The sequence below is a fragment of the Triticum urartu genome, chromosome 5, assembly GCF_003073215.2.
Source record: "Triticum urartu cultivar G1812 chromosome 5, Tu2.1, whole genome shotgun sequence".
NCBI classification, from domain to species: Eukaryota; Viridiplantae; Streptophyta; class Magnoliopsida; order Poales; family Poaceae; genus Triticum; species Triticum urartu.
The window spans coordinates 471799630-471822521 of record NC_053026.1 but is presented as its reverse complement, the minus strand read 5'-3'; the positions used below and the strand labels follow the sequence as shown (position 1 = coordinate 471822521).

The following is a 22892-nucleotide window of genomic DNA, read 5'->3' as shown; positions in this document are numbered from 1 at the left end:
ATTAAGGCCATGTTTAATGAGCTAATATTTGAATCTTTGATTCAAATGAGTTCATTCCTTTTTGTTATAACTTGCATTAGGCCAACACACATTCATATTGCCATATCATAGCATGCATCATATTGTTGCATATCGTCATGTGTTGATTGTGTTCCGATGTGTTCTTCGTGGTAGGTTCTGCCTCCGAGGATATTCACGAGTATCCAACTGAAGGGCAGTATCCCACTACCACTCCATCAGGAAAGCAACCCATTGATCATTTTGATACAAACCCATGTTCTCACTTCTGCTCTTCTTTACTGCATTAAGACAACGCGATTCAAACTGCTGTGTGTTACGGTAGTTGAACCCTTATCCTCTGCATGACCTGTCATTGCCACAGCAACTAGATGAAACCCACTAGCATGTGTAGGAGTTGATTGAGCCATGTATGTGATTCCTACCTTGCTATGCCTGCTATGCTTAGAGTTGTGTCAGATCTGGTTCATCTGGGTGATGGGCTAGAGTGAAATGCTTGTGTCGGTAATATGAGGGATGTGTTGAACATGTTTTGGTAAAGGTATCGATGAGAGGCCATGTAGGAGTACATGGTGGGTTGTTTCATTGAGGCCGTCCATAAGAACTGAGATCTATATGTGTGATTTAAGATGCAGTTACTACCGTACATTGGGCCCGAAACCAATGGACCCTCTCGGCTTCTTAGTCACCCTAGTACTCTGTCCAGGAGTTGCAAATAGTTTCTGGTGCTTGTAGGTTATGTGTTGGCGGCCGTGCGTAGCACTGACCCTAGGTGTGGGCTATGTTGCGGTAGATACACCGTGGCACGGTGTACCGAGTCACCCGTTTGGTGTCTCGGGAACCTTGTTCACATCGTTCGGGGCCATATGTGGAAACCTCGGCCGGACTCCCTGCGGATGGAACCTGGATAGGCGATAAACCTGGACTAGAGACTTAAGTGTTTAGGTAGGCCGTGGCCGACACCCTCGCTGGGCTTCCGCTTGAAGGTTGCCGAGTACATGTCGTGTAAACGGCGGTAAGTGGTGAAAGCGTGTATGAAGAAGTACACCCCTGCAGGGTATAAAACTATTCGAATAGCCGCGTCCGCGGTAAAGGACTACTTGGTTGCCTATACAGTTCATAGACAAGTTAATGGATACTACTAAAAGACTCAAGATAAGTGTGAGTACCGAGGATGGCCCTCTCGTAGGATGACGAGGGAGGATCCCCGGTGGAGTATTGTGTTGGTGAGTAGTGGACTCGTGTGCGAAAACTATTTTACTGGTGGAGTTCCGTAGGATAGCTTAGCCAAGAGTCAAAGCTGGCTTGCTGCATTAACCCCACCACCTTCTTGAGAATAAGCATGTATAGTAGGTTCTGATGTAAGACTTGCTGAGTACCTTTGTACTCATGTTTGCTTAATTACTGTTTTCAGATGACAACACCGCCCCCTCCAATGGGTTCTACGTAGACCTTGACGTTAACGAGTGACTAGCCACCCAGGTGGTGATCCTGGCCATGGAGGGGCCTATGTAGATAGACAGGCTTCGAGAAGCCTTCTTTCTTTCTAGAGTCTGTACTCAGACTAGTTGCTTCCGCATGTGCTTGTATGTGTGTATGACTTGAGTGTCGGGTCATGTGACCCCTATCTATATGAAAATGTTATGTATGGCTCCCTGGAACCTTTAAATAAAGTACTTGAGTTGTAGAGTTTTGTTGTGATGCCATGTTGTACGTACTCATATCGGGCATATTGTGTGTATGATTGAAATGCTTGGTATGAGTGGGATCCGACAATCTAGTTGTTTATCCTTGGCAGCCTTTCTTATGGGGAAATGTAGTCTAGTGTTCCTCGAGCCATAGTAGTCCGCTACAGCCCGGTTCACCGGAGTCCTGCTAGCCTAGCACTACTGTTCAGGACACTTGACTGGCCGGCATGTGTTTCACTTCGTTCCTATGTCTGTCCCTTCAGGGAAATGTCACGCTGTGACTTCCGGAGTCCTGCCTAGCCTGCTACAGCCCGGGTTCCCCGGAGTCCTGTTAGCCCAGTGCTATAGCCCGGAATCAATCGCTGATGACCGACATGCTCGATGTGATTCATGTATGCCTGTCTCCATAGGTCTGTGCCGCTTTGGGTTCATGACTAGCCATGTTGGCCCGGGTTCTCTGCCATATGGATGCTAGCGACACTATCATATACGTGAGCCAAAAGGCGCAAACGGTCCCGGGCCATGGTAAGGCGACACCCGTGGGATACCGTGCGTGAGGCCGCAAAGTGATATGAGGTGTTACCGGCTAGATCGATGTGACTTGGAATCGGGGTCCTGACAATAGATCATAGGCTTCGAGAGAGAGCGTTGCTTTTTATTCTCTCTTGCTTTGGTGGTTGAACTTTATTTGCTTGATTGAGATACTTTCTGTCTGCGTGATACTTGGATGATCATGTGTGCTTGATCATATGCTACATTAATTCTTGTTGGATGACATTATTCTTTTATCCCTATATGATCATTCACTTTGCTTGGTGATGAGTGCATGTATTTAATTATTATCATTTTGATCGCTCCACCAAGATGTATCTGACATGGAAGAGTAATCCATGAGCCTAATTCTCTGTGCATTTGCAGTCCAAGGCAAATCATAAACTATGCACAAATTTAGGAGGAGCTCTTGCTTTTCACATACTTCTCAAAGCGACAATGTTTTTCACTCTTATTATCATTTGTCGAAGCTTTGATCTATATGTTGTCATCAATTACAAAAAAGGGGGAGATTGAAAGTGCAACTATCCCTAGGTGGTTTTGGTAATTCCTAACAACATATAGCTCATTGAGCTAATGCTATTCCAAGATTAATATTTTAGGAAAAGCTCAATGAATGGCATTTTATATTTTAGTGAGGACAAAAGGATTGGCTCAAGCTCAAAGCTCAAGACTCTACATTTTATATTTTAGTGATCCAAGATCACATTGAGTCTATAGGAAAAGCCAATACTATCAAGGAGGGATGAGGTGTTGCTTGATGAGGTTCTTGCTTCATAGTGCTTAGTGATATGCTCCAAAACCCTCAACTACCTTCCCACATCCACATATGACCTAAACCAAAAGTCAAACTCGGCCGCACCGATTCTTTCTATCCGGCGCCACCGAGTTCAGATGTCATAGCCACTGCCACAAACCCTAGGCAAATCGGTCTCACCGATAGGGATCTCGGTCACACCGAGATGGGGTTGTAATCTCTCAGTTTCCCTTCATAAGTTTCGGTCCTACCGAGATGAGCGATCGGTCCCACCGAGATTGCAATGTAAACTCTCTGTTTCCCTTTTGTAACATTTCGGTCCCACCGAAATGAGCGATCGGTCCCATCGAGTTTACCTGACCAACTCTCTGGTTAGCTTATTACCAAAATCGGTCCCACCGAGTTTCTGTAATCGGTCACACCGAGATTACGTTATGCCCTAACCCTAACCATATCGGTCCTACCGAGTTGCATCTCAGTCACACCGAAAATCCTAACGGTCACTAGGTTTGCTAAATCGGTCCGACCGAGTTTCTCAATTCGGTCTCACCGAGATTGGTAAATTGTGTGTAACGGTTAGATTTTGTGTGGAGGCTATATATACCACTCCACCCACTCTTCATTCGGGGAGAAAGCCATCAGAACATACCTACACTTCCAATACACATTTTCTGAGAGAGAACCACCTACTCATGTGTTGAGACCAAGATATTCCATTCCCACCATATGAATCTTGATCTCTAGCCTTCCCCAAGTTTCTTTCCACTCAAATCTTCTTTCCACCAAATTCATATCCTGTGAGAGAGAGTTGAGTGTTGGGGAGACTATCATTTGAAGCACAAGAGCAAGGAGTTCATAATCAACACACCATTTGTTACTTCTTGGAGAGTGGTGTCTCCTAGATTGGCTAGGTGTCACTTGGGAGCCTCCGACAAAGATTATGGAGTTGAACCAAGGAGTTTGTAAGGGCAAGGAGATCGCCTACTTCGTGAAGATCTACCGCTAGTGAGGCAAGTCCTTCGTGGGCGATGGCCATGATGGAATAGACAAGGTTGCTTCTTCGTGGACCCTTTGTGGGTGGAGCCCTCCGTGGACTCGTGCAACCGTTACCCTCCGTGGGTTGAAGTCTCCATCAACGTGGATGTACGATAGCACCACCTATCGGAACCACGACAAAAACATCTGTGTCTCCAATTGCGTTTGAATTCTCCAAACCCTTCCCTTTACATTTTTGCAAGTTGCATGCTTTACTTTCCACTGCTCATATACTCTTTGCATGCTTGCTTGAATTGTGTAAAAGATTGCTTGACTTATCCAAAGTTGCTAAAATCTGCCAAGAACTAAAATTGGGAAAAGGCTAGATTTTTATTTGGTCAAGTAGTCTAATCACCCCCCCTCTAGACATACTTTTGATCCTACACTTACGCACAACCATAACACAAGACCGTGTTCACTTCCCGGGCTCCGCCGAAAAGAGACCATCACGGTTACACACGCGGTTGATGCATTTTAGTTAAGTCAAGTGTCAAGTTCTCTACAACCGGACTTAACAAATTCCCATATGCCACATAACCGCGAGCATGGCTCTCGAAATTTTATACCCTGCAGGGGTGTCCCAACTTAGACCATTACAAGCTCTCACGGTCAACGAAGGATATTCCTTCTCCCGGGAAGACCCAATCAGTCTCGAAATCCCGGTTACAAGACATTTCGACAATGCTAAAACAAGACCAGCAAGACCGCCCGATGTGCCGACAATCCCGATAGGAGCTACACATATCTCGTTCTCAGGGCAACACCGGTTGAGCACTCCGTACAACTAAAACCAGCCCTCAAGTTTCCCCGAGGTGGCACTGCAAAGGACTCTAGTTCAGACCAACACTTAGAGAAGCACTGGCCTGGGGGGTTAAAATAAAGATGACCCTCGGGAGCGTGACTTCAAAGTATGACGGAATTACTAGAGTATAGGTGGTGGTGAGGCAAATGGTAAAACCAAGGTTGGGCCTTGCTAGAGGAGTTTTATTCAAAGTGAACTGTCAAGGGGTTCCCATAACACCCAACCGCGTAAGGAACGCAAAATCAAGGAACATAACACCAGTATGACGGAAACTAGGGCGGCAAGAGTGGAACAAAACACCAGGCATAAGGCCGAGCCTTCCACCCTTTACCAAGTATATAGATGCATTAATTAAATAAGAGATAATGTGATATCCCAACATATCTATGTTCCAACATGGAACAAACTTCAACTTCACCTGCAACTAGCAACGCTATAAGAGGGGCTGAGCAAAAGCGGTAACATAGCCAAACAACGGTTTGCTATGAAGGTTGGTTAGAGGCTTGACATGGAAATATGGGAGGCATGATATAACAAGTGGGAGTAGCGTGACATAACGATAGAACGAAACAACTAGCAAGCAAAGATAGAAGTGATTTCGAGGGTATGGTCATCTTGCCTGCAAAGTTCTCAGAGTTGTCGAAAGCTTGATCCTCGTTAGCATACTCAACAGGTTACTCTTTCACATACTCGTCTCCTGGCTCTACCCAAAGCAAGAACACAAGCAATGGAACAACAATCAATCACGATGCAATGCACAAACAACATGATGCAATACAAGGCATGATATGCAAGATGTGATATGCAATGCATATGTGTTCTCCAGAAGGGAAAGAATGATCAAGGCATCAACTTGGCAAACCAAGTATGCCGCTAGAAAGATGTGGTGATTTTGGTCGAAATCGATATAAGGATCACCGGAAACGGATGCACGGTTTGCAAATGGCAAGCAAAACAAGAATGATGCAAAACTGCGATTAACAGCATTATGCCACTTAGAATGCAACGAGAAACTAAGCTACTGCACTCCAACATAGCAAAAAAGCATATGGCAGTGATGTACAAGAGATGCTTGACAAAACATGAACACTGAGCTACGGCTATATCACACTAGAACAGGTTCAAACAAGCATGGCAAAAGTGCAAAAGATATCAGCTTCACAGACTTGGTGAAAATACTAACATGTCAACAACAACATTAGGAAGCAATGTTTAGAGCAAGAAACCAACATGCTACAAGAACATATCATAGCAAACAAAGTCATGGCATGATTCTACTAAATGCATAGAACAAAACTCCCTTACTGATCATGAGCCAAAAAGGCACAGAAGATATGATGGCACCCATGTTAACATAGCAAGTTTTCTTAGCAGTTTCAGACTTAGAAGAAAAACAGAGCATGCAATAAATAGATTTATGATAGCAACTTTGCGAGCTCATGCCACTCCCCAAAAAGCATTGCATGACAGCACAAGCATACCAATAGCAAGATGGCATGTTCATGAAGCTAACCATGGGAAGATAAAGTTTATAGCAAGAATGCATCACTAGCAACAACCATGCCAATATGCATTAACGTGTTAACCATCTGCCAGGAACATTTTATAGCAAAAGTAGAGCAATAAAATTAAATGCTAGAGCACTCCACAATTGTAACCATGGGCATGAATGCATAGAGCATAACCACGTGTTCAAAACATCCTCACTGGAGTATCTCAAAATAAGCATGAATCTCAATGTAGCATCAAGTTTACATGGCATCAAAATAACAGCAGGAAAATGACTGAGCAAAATCCTAAGTCCCTGAAAATAGCAACATCACGGAGCCTAGTTTTCATGCTTGTGCTAGTCACCAAACAGATCACAAAAATACAAGGCTCGCACCTCTGTAAATATGGCATGTTGTAGCTCAAAACACATGTAGACCTCATGCTCAAAGGATGCACACATCAAATGCAACAAAAATGACAAATCATCATGATCTTATGAGATTAGCACCAGCAGCTAATGTTTTATAGCACTCTTGCAAATGGCATCATAAAGACAGCAACATGTATGAAAATTCTACTAACATGAAGAGCTCAACAAGACGAACAATTCGACATATCATATGCATGATTTGGAACCACGGTCACCCAGATATGACATGATGAAGGAGGCCTAAAAATGTCACAAACTTGAGGACTTTGTGAAATTTCAGGACCGAAAAGTGAGCGTTGGATAACTATTTGTCGCACAGGGCAGGGAATAGGGGTGCGGGCTGCTCACCGAGTCGGCCTGAGGCCTAGAGTGGAGAGGAGAGGCGGATTGGGCCGGCTGGAGCTGGGCCCACGTGGAGGTCGGGCGCGGTCACCGGCCTCTCCTCGAAGCCGAGACGACGCCGGGAGGCAGAGGCGGCTCGTCGCCGGCACCGGGGACAAACGACGTTGGCGAGCGCAGATCGGCACAGAGGTGGACGGATCCGGTCGCTCCAGCCCCATCCTGGCCGGATCCGGCGACGGGGACGCCGGCGGAGCTTCACAGGGCTGCGCGGTTTCTCGGAGCTTTGGGCGGTGGTGCGCCGGCGAAGCAGAAGGCAAGGTGGCACGGGACACCGGCGGCGACCGGCGGAGGGCGGAGCGGAGGAGCGGCGTAGGCGCTCGCGGGCTTCGACGACGGAGAGATGGGCCCCGCGGGTCCGATTCAGGCTCGGCGGGACGCGGCGGCGCGGGAGCAGGGCGCCGGGACGCGTGGCGGCGCCCGGTTGGACGAGGGCGGCGGCCAGCTGACGTGGCAGCCTGCTATTGGTCGCGCGACGTGACCGGCTGTGATGGACGCGTCCGACGGCGGATGGACATGTCCGGTGGCGCGGTGGAGGCGAGATCTAGGGTTTAGGTTGCGATTTTGGACGGGGGAGGTGTATTTATATAGGTAGAAGGAGATAGGGGTGTCCAAATGAGGTGTGGTTTTCGCCCACACGACTGTGACACGACGACGGAGAACAAGGGGGTGGTTTAGATGGGTTATTGGGCTGTTTTGGAGGGGTGTTGGGCTACAATCGAAAGAGGCTTTTATGGTTAACCATTGGGGCATCAAACGGCCTCCAAATGGATCGAAATTTGGCAGGAGGTCTACCGGTGATACACCAAGGCCACTTGACAAATCTTGACCTATTCCGAGAACATTTCACTCCCGCTCACGAAAAGAGACAAGAGGGGTGCGTCGGGTGCATGTGGGAGTGTCGGATTGCGAAACGGACAATGGGGAAAATGCTCGGATGCATGAGACGAACACGAATGCAAATGCGATGCACATGATGACATGATATGAAATGCATGACATGAACAAAACACAAACGAAAGACAAAACCCAACCACGAAGGGAATATCATATCGCATCTCCGGAAAAGGCAAGAGTCGGAGTTACAAATATGGAAAGTTACATCCGCGGTGTTACAATTTGCCGGAGGCCTGCGGTGTGCAGGAGCGTGCATGCGTGGGCATGTCGTCTAGGCAACCGTGGGCGGCAGGAGCACGTACGGGTGCAGGGACGAGGCGTGGAGGCAAGGTCACTGGAGTGAAGGGAAGGCGGGGAGCGGAGAACGGGAAGGTGAGCTCAACGAAACGGACATGGCAAGAGGTGAGCACGCGGCGGAAAACTTGGGTCATAGCAACGATAGCCATGGGGATTGGGCGGGTACCCAAGGAAGACACAAGCGATCGAGCGGAGATCGAGTTTGTCGCGAGAGGTGGAAGTTGTGTTCGGGTAGCATAAGCAACCGAACACGCAGAGGATGGAGTAGTCCGGCTGTAGCGCCCGGATAACCATGCTACAGTAATCCCACGTTAACGGTGCCACTTCACCCCAGTTACTGTTGCTAATCTCGCGTTGGATCAAAAACTTTTCAAATTCAAAAATTTAAATAATGTCAAACATCAAACTTTTCAAAAGTTAAAACAAAAATGTTCGGGCGGTGCCTTGTTTTGCATATGTAAATGTGGTGTAATAAACACAGTTTTATAAAATGCCTAAATATTTTATAGTGGATGTAAACAACAAAACAATTAAATAAAAAGAAATGCAGAACCTAACTAAACTAAAAAGACAAAACAGAATAAAAGAACCCCCCCCCCCACTAGGCTCTGACCCAGCTGCTGGCCGGCCCAACCGGCCCATCCACGCCCCCTTATCCCCTCACCCCCCCGCCACCGCCGCTGCAAACCCTAACCCCACGACCCCCACTCACTCCTCCCACTCTCCCCCCGACTGGATCGGGATCGGGCGACCCGACCCCGTCGCCGCGCCATCGCGGCCACCTCATCGACGCCGCATCGCCACCCCCCCTGGAGGACGACCTCGCCGGACCTCCCCGCCGGCCTGCCACCCCGCCGTCGCCGTCGTCCTCCTCACCTCTGCCTCGACCTTCCCCCGTCCTTGACCGCCCCTCATCGGCTGCTGCTTCCTCGTCTTATCGTCATCGTCGCCACCTCGAGCTCACTGTCACACATCTGCAGGGCCTAGTGAGCATCGCCCCTCTCCTCTCCCCCTCTGCTTCTGTCGCCGAATCCAAGCGCGCCCGTCGTTCGCACCGTGGCCTGCTGCCGTCCCTGATGGCTACCGGCCTCGTGCTGCTTCGCCACCGCCACGCCCCACACGCGCTCACTACACTGCTCTGCTGTGCGCGCGCTCGCGCTCCCCGCGCCCGATGTCGCGGCCTCCTTCCCCACGCAGCACCCTCGCTGCGACCCCCGCCTCCCTGCGCTTGCCGGCGTGCGCTCGCCGCCTGACCCACGCCCGACGCCCTTCCCCGCCTCCTGGCAATGCCCCGCGCTCGCCGTCACCGGCCACGGCCGCTGCCGAAGCCCCCTGTTGCCCTAGCCTCTCCTTCGTTGCGCTCCATCATGCCCGGCCGCCCAGCTCCGCCTTCCACCTCCTCGTCCGGCCGCGCGTCGCTCCACTCCCCTCGCCGCCTGCGCCACGCACTTCGCCGTCCCCTGCCCGGCACCACTTCGGCCTCCTCGCGGGTCGCCTGCGTCGCTCGGGCGACACCCGTGACCCGACGCCCGCAAGCGCCAGTGCCCGTTAGGGCCCGTGGCCCAATGACAGTCGAGGCCCACCCCAGAACGTTTTAAAAAAAAGAATTAAAAAATATTAAAAATAAATAAATATTAATTAAAATAATTAATTAATTAAAGAATTAATTAACTTAGTTAATCATAATTAGATTAATCTAATCACTAATTAACCTAACTAATCTGTTAAATAAACTAATTAATTTGGTTAATTAGTCAACAGTCTATGACCAGTGGGACCCACATGTAAGTTTGACTAAGTCAACACCTTTGTTGACTACTGATGTCATGCTAACGTCAGCATACACTGTTCCGGATTATTTTGAATTGAAAAAAATTAAATAAATCCAAAATTTGTTTTAAATCTTTTAAAATCAACATAAAATAAAGCGTAGCTCGGATGGAAAAACTTTGTACATGAAAGTTTCTCAGGACGATGAGACGAATTCGAATACGCAGCCCGTTCTTCCGCCACGCATCCCTAGCATAGAGAACACGCAACTTTTCCCCTCCGATTCATCTGTCCGAAAACGTGAAACATCGGGGATATCTTCCAGGATGTTTCCCCCCTTCACCGGTATCACCTCATACCGCGTTAGGGCACACCTAGCACCGTTACTTGTCATGTCATGCATCGATATGCATCTGTTTGCATTGTATTCATTGTTTCTTACCCTTCTTCTCTCCGGTAGACTACGAGACTGACGTCGTTGCTGGTGCCCCGACCGACTATGTTGATGACGACCCCTACTTGCCAAAGCAACCAGGCAAGCCCCCCTGATCACCAGATATCGCCTATTCTTCTCTCTATTGCTTGCATTAGAGTAGTGTAGCATGTTACTGCTTTTCGTTAATCCTATCCTGATGCATAGCCTGTCATTGTTGATCTAGTTATTGATACCTTACCTGCAATCCTAAATGCTTAGTATAGGATGCTAGTTTATCATCAGTGGCCCTCAATCCTTGTCCGTCTGCCATGCTATACTATCGGGCCGTGATCACTCGAGAGGTGATCACGGGTATATACTTATACATATTATATGATACCTATGGTGACTAAAGTCGGGTCGGCTCGTACAGTACCCGCGAGTGATTCACGGATTGGGTCTGAAAGGACGTTTGTCCTGACGGACTCTGAGTGAATCTTTGTGGTGGAGCGACAGGGCAGGTTGAGACCGCCTAGGAGAGAGGTGGGCCCGGCCCTGGTCGGCGTCCGCGGTTATTTCAAAATAACACGCTTAACGAGATCTGGGTATTTGATCTAAGTCTGGCCACTGGCCTATACGCACTAACCAACTACTCAGGAATAGTTATGGGCACTCGACGTCGTGGTATCAACCGAAGCCTTCGTGACATCAGTGACCGAACGGCGCGCGTCGGATTGGACTGGAACACGTGCTCTTGTATTAGGGAGGCTAGGTCTGTTTCCGGCCGCCCACGCAACGTGTAGGTGTGCAATGGTCGATGGGCCCAGACCCCTGTGCCATAGGATTTAGACCGGCGTGCTGACCTATCTGTTATCTTCCGAGGCCGGGCATGACCCAGGAAAGTGTGTCCAGACAAAGGGGATCGAGCGTGTTGGGAAATGTGGTGCACCCCTGCAGGGAAGTTTATCTATTCGAATAGTTGTGTCCCTCGGTAAAAGGACGACCCGGAGTTGTACCTTGACCTTATGACAACTAGAACCGAATACTTAATAAAACACACCCTTACAAGTGCCAGATACAACTCGGTGATCGCTCCCTCACAGGGCGATGAGGGGAGGATCGCCTGGTAGGGTTATGCTATGCGATGATACTTGGTGAACTTACCATCTACTCTCTTCTACATGCTGCAAGATGGAGGTTGCCTGAAGCGTAGTCTTCGATAGGACTCGCTATCCCCCTCTTATTCTGGCATTCTGTAGTTCAGTCCACATATGCTACCCTTTTCCATTTGATACCAATGCATACATATGTAGTGTAGCTCCTTGCTTGCGAGTACTTTGGATGAGTACTCATGGTTGCTTTGCTCCCCCTCTTCCCCTTTCTATACCCGATTGTTGCGACCAGACAATGGAGTCCAGGAGCCAAATTCCACCGTCGACGACGACTCCTACTACACTAGAGGTGCCTACTACTAAGTGTGGGCCGCCGCCGACGACCAGGAGTAGTTTAGGAGGATCCCAGGCAGGAGGTCTGTGACTCTTTCTATATGTATCCCAGTTTGTGCTAGCCTTCTTAAGGCAAACTTGTTTAACTTATGTCTATACTCAGATATTGTTGCTTCCACTGACTCGTCTATGATCGAGCTCTTGTATTCGAGCCCTCGAGGCCCCTGGCTTGTAATATGATGCTTGTATGACTTATTTTCTTTGTAGAGTTGTGTTGTGATATCTTCCCGTGAGTCCTTGATCTTGATCGTACACGTTTGCGTGTATGATTAGTGTACGATTGAATCGGGGGCGTCACAAGTTGGTATCAGACCCGACTGCCTGTAGGAATCCCCCTTCCACACTCCTTGGCCGAAGTCGAGTCTAGACATTGCAAAACTTTTACTAACATGGTTGTGTGTCTTACGGGCCCACGCCGCCATTTGAGTGGTATTAGGATCTTTTACTCCTCGATCCTTACTCTGGGACTCTGAACTCTCTTCTACTCGGGTTAAACGAAGTTACTAACTCTAACATTAGGATCCCGTGAACACATTCACCCCAAAGTTGAATAAGCCCTAGCTATTACTTAGAGTAGTATATTGAACACTATCCACACTGTCATTTGAATCCTTTGAAACATCTTTGTTTTTAGATGGAACCCACGAGACAGGTCGTGCGCCACATGACGGCCATTGGTGCCTCAGGATCACCTGTTGTGTTGGTTGAGATGATGAACTATCTGGGTTATCGCTGGCACCCTGAGTACACCGTCTACGAGGAGTACCAGGACTTTAACCAGGAGCACTATCGTGCCATCGTCTACCTCTACTATCGGGAGTACGACTCCACCACTGTGCTGCACACTGCTCATGGTGTTGGAGTGACTATCGACATGGCAGTCCACGATGCTGCTTATGCTGCTCTGACACATCTTCGTGGAGAGTATCGGGAGTTGGATACCTCCCCTTTCAGGCACATTGCTATCGCATCCGATGTTGGTGCGGAGGGGTACTACACTGCTGCCTACTCCACTGTCACCTGAGAGCCCTTCTACCATCAGAACCTAGTTCTGCATGCTGATGGGCTGGATAGAGCTAACCGAGCTCTCCGCCACGAGTTGTACACCACTCGTCAGCACCTGTACCATTCTCTGACACTGTTGCACCCCCTTGTCCGGTCTGGTGATCTGTCGCATTCTGTGATCTATCCTGCCAGGACCGTGATGCCCCAGGGTGTCGGCTGGCCAGATGTGGGAGGCTACTCTCCCGCACTTGGTTCTCTTCTGCCACCTGCGCATCGGGTTCTGCACCAGAGTATCCGCGGACCCCAGGCTACTGACATGAAGGACTTCCCGCGGCGTCACTACCAGCTGTCAGGCTACACCTACCTCCACAGTTCCACCTGGGACTGATGTAGGCTTGCTTGTTAGTGTTAGATGCATTCACCGCGAGCCTGCATGCCGCCTATGTTGTCTTTAGTCTGTGTACTGAACTCTGTGTACCGAACTCTATGAATGATCCCTTTTGTAAGATATGCCAACTACTATGTAGTATCTATCGTGTTCCTTTATTATGCATGTTTCATCATGAATGATTCTTGCCCTTGCAATTTCTCAATGATGAACTACCCCTGTTATATATTAGCAGGATGGTTAGACCAGGTGGTCGTGGTCGTGGTGGCCATGCCCCACCACCGCCTGAGTACATGGCTGGTATGATCCAACAGTTTGAGCTGAACCGCCAGTTCATGGAAGATATGATGGCTCGGTTTCTCGCCCCAATATGAACCAGCAGCCAGCCCAAGTGACTTTGCAGGATTTCATGCGCCTCAACCCAACTGTGTATCGCAGCTCAACTCAGCCTCTTGATGCTGATGACTGGCTCCGTGACATCACCTATGAGATGGAGTCTGCTGATGTAGCCCCTGCCAACTATGTCACGTGTGCTTCCTTCTTCCTAAAAGGACCCGCTGCTCAATGGTGGGACAGCCACAGGCGTACTCTGCCGGTTGGAACAATCATCACCTGGCCAGACTTCCAAGCTGCTTTCCGTGCCCGCTTTATTCACTACAAGAAATATGTCAACTTATGACCACCACTATTGGTCACTGAAAGGTCACAAATTTCCATTTATGACCTTTTTGTGACCAAAAACATAAGGTCAAAAGCTGGGCATCGTAAACTGACTATAGCGACCTTTCTTCTGGAATGGTCGCAAACGTTTATGACCAAAATAAGTCCACTGTGGTGTTTTGGTCACTAGCAACCTCCCCAGGCCATGTAGGCATCCAGCGTGGCAAGCTGACGTGGCACAAGATTCAGCCCGGTCCGATTAGGTGTTTTACATGGGCCGAGCCCATTAATTTAGCCTATTTGTGTTTTTTTCCATCAAATTTTGATCAGGTTCATGGGCCAAGCCCTACAATTCGGCCTTTTTATTTTCTGGGCTTAGGCCATTTTGCATTCCGTTTCATTCAGCCTTTTGTTTTTGTTTTTCATAAATGCACAATATTCCAGTCCACTATTGTTTGGGCCATAGCCTTTTTAGAGCCCAAATATTATTCGATCCAATAGACGAACATTCAGCCTTTTTCATTCACAGATTTCAATTTTACACATTTCAACAGCAAACAATAAATAATTCTCACAATTAAATGATCAAATCCAAAAATCACTCTATGAAACTCAGAACAGCACATCTGCATGATCCATCAAGTGTACATACAATCAGAAACAAATACAGAGGCACCAAAACTATTGTGGACATCTCCAAGCTTCTTCTGATCTTCGGTCACAGCAACAGCCACCTCGGTCGCTTGCCTCGCGCTGGCGAAACTTGACATGAGGGATGAACTGGAGCTGCAGTAACCATGCAGGCAAGCATCACCCAATACTTGGGCGTGCCAAAAAGAACACCATGTCCTCAACAACAGTCACGTGCACCTGCATCAACAAGAGGCGCCAAAACTGAGAAATGAGAACAAAATGTACATATTCATATTTTCGGATTGATAGTCTCTGCACTTTCATGTATCTTGGAAAGGGAAGGACTGCTAGCAAATAGCACATATTCATATTTTATTACTGTTCCAAGGCAGCAGTATATATGTATGTTGCATCACATAGCTACAGAAACCATATCATGAGTAAACTGAGCATTTGCAAAAGTAGAACCAGGTTCTCTCAAGGATTGTAGCCTTTCATATATTTATGATACGTACTTCCTACATTATCATTTCACTCTAATCCTACCTGACTAAACTAACAAGTGCTCAGATTACTAGTAAGCTGGGTGCAAATTTATCCACTCCATATGACAGTAAATCTAAGAGGTGGCAATCAATGGTCCAACAATGCAATATAGAAGCTCAGTTGCAATAAATAACTACAGGCCTACATCAGCTCAAAGTGGCAGTAGCTCAAAAACAAGCAAAACAACTGTTGATAAGCAAAGGCAAAAGGCTAAAACACATGTTTGGCCAGAAGAACTAAAAGCTAAATCATGTCATTTCAGCGAGAATGAATCATGCAGTTATAGGCAAAATACAAAACTAGCGGCCTAGAAAGCACGTCGGCAAGTAACAGATAATTGATCAATGATAGAGCCAGACGGCGGTCTGCGCAAGCTGGAGACGCCTCTCGACTGGCGACATACACGTCCAGGTGAACTATCCAGCAGCGTGTAGTAGAGCGCCTGCACCCTACATCCACACATATACGAATCATTCAACAAGCCCATCAACAAGAAAGGAGATTGAGATTTCAAAGTGGGGAGGAAGCAACTAACCGTCCAAAGAAGACGGACCAGTTATAGATGGAGAGTTAGGCATGCTTGAGTGTGGATGCCATCGCTGTTGCCGTCATCTGGATCAGGGTGTCAGGGAGGAAGCAATCCGAAGCAAGTAGAACTGAGAAAAATGAAAAGTATCAATGGCCAGAAGCATGTAGGCAACAGTACTGGATAATCTGTTGCTGCATATAAATACTGAATTACAACAGCAGACATGCTTCGAAAACTACATTACATATTACAGCAGCATGATAAAAATGTACTCAAATATATTCACAGAAGCACACAGACTATATATAGTCCTTTCACAATTGGAGTAAGAAATGCAGGGATAGTTATAACTTGGAAGTTTCGCACTAATAGTCTAATAACAAATTTCAAATAAAAACAGTATTAATTCTAATATTATATGCCAAAGTAGAAAAGAAAGCCTCGCAGTTCTCTCAGTTATCACAAAAGTAATATGCCACTTTGCTCCAAGCTTCAGTGGGCGAAAAAGAGACAGCATGGATCACATATGATATGTGCTAGCCACAGAGGCAAGCTCACAGAAACAAACAAAGGTCCTGGTAGAATAAAAGAGACTGTAAGTGTATGAGCATCAAGCATGAGATACTTTTCAAATTATTATGAACATTCTTAGTTTCTTTGATTGAAGTAGGTGACTGGGGCTAGGTGTGCTCACTACTAGGCAGTAAAAACTGGGTATATACAAGCATTGCATGCTTAGTTATCGGCGACGAATATCTAGACACCAAAATCTTGGTGCCTCTGCCGCAAGTGACCATCATCGTGAACTAGACATACAAATACTAAATATCAACCAATGCACATACTTTTATTACCAGGAAGAGAGATAGCTCAAAACAGAACATATATAATTTGCAAGAAGGAAATCACCCATAATTAACAGGGAGAGATATAACCAAAACAAGTTCATTTGTCTTCCAAGTATAAAACATCAAGTGCACAAACTCACATCAGTTAACATCATTACAGAATTTCAGATAACATGTTTACTGCAGAAATCAAGCATAGGCAGTAGTGCTGCTAGTGTTTCTTTCTGTGGTTGTGTTGGACATGCAACTCAATTTCTGTTTGTTTTAGACTAGCAGACCAACATGGTATCCAATGTTAAAAAGCAAACAGGGAAAACATTAAAAAGCAAAAAGAAAATAAAGTGGAAGGATATCATGACAAAACTAACCAGTTTCTTCATACTTACAAAATTACCACATGAAGGAAAGGGCAAATCCTATCTCTGTAAAATACTACAGCTAAATTCCAAAGCGCCCAGGCCTAAATACTACAATAAGTCTGAAGTACAGTGATATACTACATTGTAGAAAGCCAACCAGAAGACTTCAGTTTGAACAATACAGCAATCAATTCAGCAGTAAGATCATACAACTACAACAAAGCAGGGCATGATTCACTTATAATCTGCACGACTGAAACTGCTCAAATTTTGGTCCTAATCTACAGGTATGCAGCACGCATCAGTGACCACAGAGCATATGACCACAGCAAAACAGGGGAGCAATTCAGTTCTAGTAGATCAGTGGCACCCGTATTCTAAAGAAGGCCATGGCCACACACGCATGAAAGCAAAACGGCAGCACATACCATGTGGTGGCGGTCTCCATTTTGACTTATGGAGCCCAGAAGAAAATCCACTTGAAACCGAAGAACTCTTAGATAGAGTCAATCAAGCGGGGAAGAACGGGTGGAACGGACCTTCCATTCCATGGCTGCTCTCCTGTCCCGGTGGATTTAGGCGTCGTCCCGTCGCTGGTTGCTGTACCTCACCTACAGAGAAGAAGGGAAGGGACGAAACGAGATTGGGGTTAGGGGGAGACGTTGAGAAAAAGGAGAAGTAGAAGAGAAGGGGGAGGAGGGATTCATACCGTAGCACCGACCGTTGTCGAGGTCTTGGAGGCTGCGGTGGGTCGCCATGGCCGTCGCTGGTCGCCGTTGCTCCTACCTGAAGAGGCAAAGACAGAGACGGGGGTGAGACAGAGGGAGTTTGAAGGAGAAGAAGAAGTGGGGGAGGGGGAGGGGGAGGGGGGTTCCTACCATACCGCCGTCGTCGAGGCCTTTGGGTGCTGCGGTGGGTCGCCATGGACGGGCGGCTAGGGTTTCCGTCCAGCGCGAGGAGGGTGGATCTGACGGCGGCCTGAGATGCTGCTCTAGTGGATCCGCTGCTGGAGGTGGAGGGAGGAAGGGAGAGAAGGGGTCGCCGGCGCTGGACGAGGCCGGGGTTGGGAAGGGTCGGCGGCAGTGCTTGGGTTGGATCGAGAGACAGGGAGGAGAAGGAGGAAGATGACTGGGAGGATGGATCCCGGAGCGGAGCGGGGGGGGGGGGGGGGGGGGGGGGGGGGGGGGGGGGGCGGCGAGGTAGGTTGCCGCGCGGGTTGGATCGGGAGGGGCGCGGTGGCGGCGGTGGAGATGGGGACGAGGGAGTAAGGGTGCGACGGGGGGCGGCGTGCGGGGGCGCTAGGGTTTGGAGTTTGGACGAGGGGGGTGAGAGGGATGAGAGTGTGAGGGGGACGAGGGCTGCCGTCGGATCCGGGGCCATCCGACGGCATTGGAGGCGCGATCCGCGTGACATGCCTATGGACCAATCAGAACCCAGTAAACGTTATGACCATCTAAATTGGTCAAAATAAGGTGTTGAATCATATAAATAGTTTTATGATATGAAAAATTCAAAAAAAAACATTCTCATTGTGTCAGCAAATCTGACCTACTTTTTAGGAAAACTAACAAACTTGGAATTGGAATAAGACAAATATCTTTAAAAAGTGTTATGAGAAATGAGTTTTCATTTTCTTTGCATGGAAAATTCATTTTCCATTTTTTGAGTGCCCGAAAGGAGGTTTTTTTGTGAAGGACCTACCAAATAATTGTTGTAAAATTGGACCAAATCAATTTTATAAAATACTAGGACATATGTAATGGACAATTGACCAAATGGTTGGGTGAAAAAAGTTTTGATCCACCTCTGGTGAAAAAGACAAATTTCCGCCGATTCAGATGGAAGTGGGTCAAATTTGAACTGTACCTGCCTCATAGTTTGCTCTTTATTTTTTCCAAAAATCATTTCTAGGTACATATGTATCTATTTAATCAGAGAAACATCAAAAGTTTTCCAAGATTCAACCACTAGCTTGGAACGGTCAAGCCCGCCGTTTTGACCGCATTTTGAAACGGGCATAAAAAATTCAAAAAAAATCAAAAAATTGGAAAACCTTCGCATTGTGTCATTATATGTGACCAAGTTTCCAGGAAAAATAATAATCTTGTAATACGGAAATTATTTTAAAAAAGTGTTCTAAAAAACGAGCTATCATGCGTGAAGATTCATGGCTTTCAAGACAAATGATCAATCTTATGGCCACATTCATGGCATAGTTTGTTCAAATGATCTCATATTGTGCAAAAAGGGTGCATCTTGGAATGGCAAACAATGTTGCCTAAGGAAGTTTTCATTTTTTGTGCACGGAAAATTCATTTTCCATTTTCCGAGTGCCACAAATGAGGTTTTTTTGTGAAGGACCTACCAAATAATTGTTGCAAAATTGGACCAAATCAATTTTATAAAATACTAGGACATATATAATGCACAATTGACAAAATGGTTGGGTGAAAAAAGTTTTGATCCACCTCTGGTGAAAAAGACAAATTGTCGTCGATTCAGTTGGAAACGGGTCAAATTTCAACTGTAGCTGCCTCATAGTTTGCTCTTTATTTTTTCCAAAAATCATTTCTAGGTAAATAAGTATCTATTTAATCATAGAAATACCAAAAAAATTCCAAGATTCAACCACTAGCTAGGAACGGTCAAGTCCGTCGTTTTGACCGCATTTTGAAACGGGCATAAAAAATTCAAAAAAATCAAAAAATTGGAAAACCTTTGCATTGTGTCATTATATGTGACCAAGTTTTAAGGAAAAATAATAAACTTATAATACGGTAATTATTTTAAAAAAGTGTTCTCAGAAATAAGCTATCATGCATGAATATTCATGGCTTTCAAGCCAAATGATCAATCTTATGGCCACATTCATGGCATAGTTTGTTCAAATGATCTCATATTGTGCACGAGGGTGCATATTGGAATTCCAAACAATGTTGCCTAAGGAGGTTTTCATTTTCTTTGCACGGAAAATTCATTTTTCATTTTCCGAGGGCCCAAAAGGAGGGTTTTTTGTGAAGGAACTACCAAATAATTGTTGCAAAATTGGACCAAATCATTTTTATAAAATACTAGGCCATATATAATGCACAACTGACAAAATGGTTGGGTGAAAAAAGTTTTGATCTACCTCTGGTGAAAAAGACAAATTGCCGTCGATTTAGTTGGAAACGGGTCAAATTTGAACTGTAGCTGCCTCATAGTTTGCTCTTTATTTTTTCCAAAAATCATTTCTAGGTACATAAGTATCTATTTAATCATAGAAACACCAAAAAAATTCCAAGATTCAACCACTAGCTAGGAACGGTCAAGTCCGCCGTTTTGACCGCATTTTGAAACGGGTATAAGTAATTCAAAAAAAATCAAAAAATTGGAAAACCTTCGCATTGTGTCATTATATGTGGCCAAGTTCCTAGGAAAAATAACAAACTTGTAATACGGCAATTATTTTAAAAAAGTGTTCTCAGAAATGAGCTATCAAGTGTGAAGATTCATGGCTTTCAAGTCAAACGATCAATCTTATGGCCACATTCATGGCATAGTTTGTTCAAATGATCTCATTTTGTGCACAAGGGTGCATATTGGAATGGGAAACAATGTTGCCTAAGGAAGTTTTCATTTTCTTTGGACGAAAAAACCATTTTCCATTTTCCGAGTGCCTGAAATGAGTTTTTTTTGTGAAGGACCTACCATATATTTGTTGCAAAATTGGACCAAATCAATTTTCTAAAATACTAGGCCATATTTAATGCATAATTGACAAAATGGTTGGGTGTCAAATTTTTTGATCCACCTCTGGTGAAAAAGACAAATTCCCATCGATTCAGTTGGAAGCGGGTCAAATTTGAACTGCAGCTGCGTCATAGTTTGCTATTTAATTTTTCCAAAAATCATTTCTAGGTAAATAAGTATCTATTTAATCAGAAATACATGGTTTGATGGAGAGACATCGAGGTTTGGACGGTGGCCGAGGGCCCCAACTCTAGAGCGCGTAAGCTCGCATGCCCGCCGCGTGGTCACCGCGTGACCCTGGCATTGCCATGTGTTCTGGGCGGCATAGGCATGTCTAGTGGGTTGGGCACTCCCCAGGTAGGTGCTAGAAAGAAAATTACAACATAAGATTCTCATGAGGAGACCGATCGATGCTCAAACATGAATAAGCAGCCAAGTGTTTGATTAGCGGTACAGGAAATGCACATGGCCAATGGGAGTGAGTTTTGGCCGAGGATGATCATCTACTAAGGAGAATGTATTCACAAATTTTCAGCTCAAAAGGAGGATCCTAGGTGGTACTTGCTTTGCAAAGTACCACACTGGACAAAAATATGAATGTTGAAGCTGGGCTCAAAATAATGAATGGATTGAGCTGAATTTTTGTGGAGGATGGTTATTTGGGCATACGAAAGCATTTTAGAAAATTGATATCATTTTGACATGCCAAAGTAGTACTTCCTTCACAATGCTCTTCTATGGACAAAAACTTGGGAAAACTAGTGAGAGAGATTGGATGAATGAAATGAGCTAAAAATTGGTGTAGGTAAGTTACATAGGTATGGTCATGCGCTGGTAAATTTTCAGATCATTTGGGTAAGCCTAGCTAGTACTTACTTCACAAAGCTTCTCTTGAGGTAGAAACTTTGGAAATTTCCCGACAAAGATTTACTAGGAAAATTGAGCTGAATATTATCATGTGGCAATTATTTGGGTATGGAAGAGTGCCCGAAAAGTTTGAGGGTAATAGGAGGGGTCTATATAACACTTGCTTTGCAATGTGCCAATTTGGCCATAAAATATAAATTGAACCTGGGATCACATAGATGATTTGAATGAGCTGCAATTTGGAGGAGGGTGATAATTTGGGCATATGAAGGAACTGTATAAATTTCATGTCAATTAGAGATATAAAAAAGGTACTTCCTTCACAATGCTTCTAGGTGGACAAAAACTTTGGAAATTTTCCGAGGAAGATTTGCTAGGCAAATGGAGCTGAATTTTGTCATGCGGTAATTATTTGGATAGGAAAGAGTGCCCAAAAATTCCGAGGGCAATCAAGAATATATAAATAGCACTTCCTTCATAAAGTGTTGTTGTGAACAGAATAGGAAAATGAATATTGTTGAATTAGTTTTGAACTAGGCAAGGAAGGATTTTTACATATTTGATGAAGATATGCCCCAAAGAATTTATGAGATTTTTTTGGGAATTTTGGGAATGATAGAAATATAGGTTGCTTCACAACCTAGGGAAAAAACTGCCACATGGACATGACACATAGGCAAAACTGATGAGATGGCGCCTAGTCATCACAACCCACCACAATCTACAAGGCTATGACCATCTATATTGGTCATTAACAACTAGAAATAAGGCAGCGGACTAGCACTGTTTGCTTTGTGACCATTTCGTGTATGGAAATTACGACCTTTCTGACCAAAATGGTCGCAATGGTTTAGGGTTTGGAGCCCCCTGAACAGCTTTTGACCAATTGGTCTAAAATGGTCATAAATTTATGACCAATTCTTCGAGGGTCATTGACAGAAGGTCATAAGTTGACATATTTCTTGTAGTGATTCCTCAGGGAGTCATGGCCCGTAAGAAGCGCGAGTTCCGCAACCTCACCCAAGGCAACAAAACTGTGGAAGCTTATCAGCGGGAGTTTCTGGACTTGTCCCGCTATGATGAAGAAGACATTGCAACTGATGTACGCAGACAAGACAAGTTCCGTGATGGCCTTCAAGCTGACATCAAGCTCGCACTTCTAGTGCATGACTTTGCTGATTTCGCCACCTTGGTGAACAAGGCCATCAAAGTCGAAACTGGTCTGCAGGAATACCAGAGCTCTCACAGGCGCAACCATGACACGGGCTC

General features: G+C 45.9%; 1 long non-coding RNA gene across 1 annotated transcript; it reads right to left on the bottom strand.

Annotated features, from left to right (window-relative positions):
• Window positions 1-17590: 17590 nt before the first annotated feature.
• Window positions 17591-17990, bottom strand: LOC125556344. Its single transcript, XR_007305065.1, has 3 exons — window positions 17903-17990; window positions 17734-17810; window positions 17591-17635 (listed from the first exon to the last, which is right to left on the bottom strand). It is a non-coding gene; the product is annotated as an uncharacterized LOC125556344 (long non-coding RNA).
• Window positions 17991-22892: the final 4902 nt, after the last annotated feature.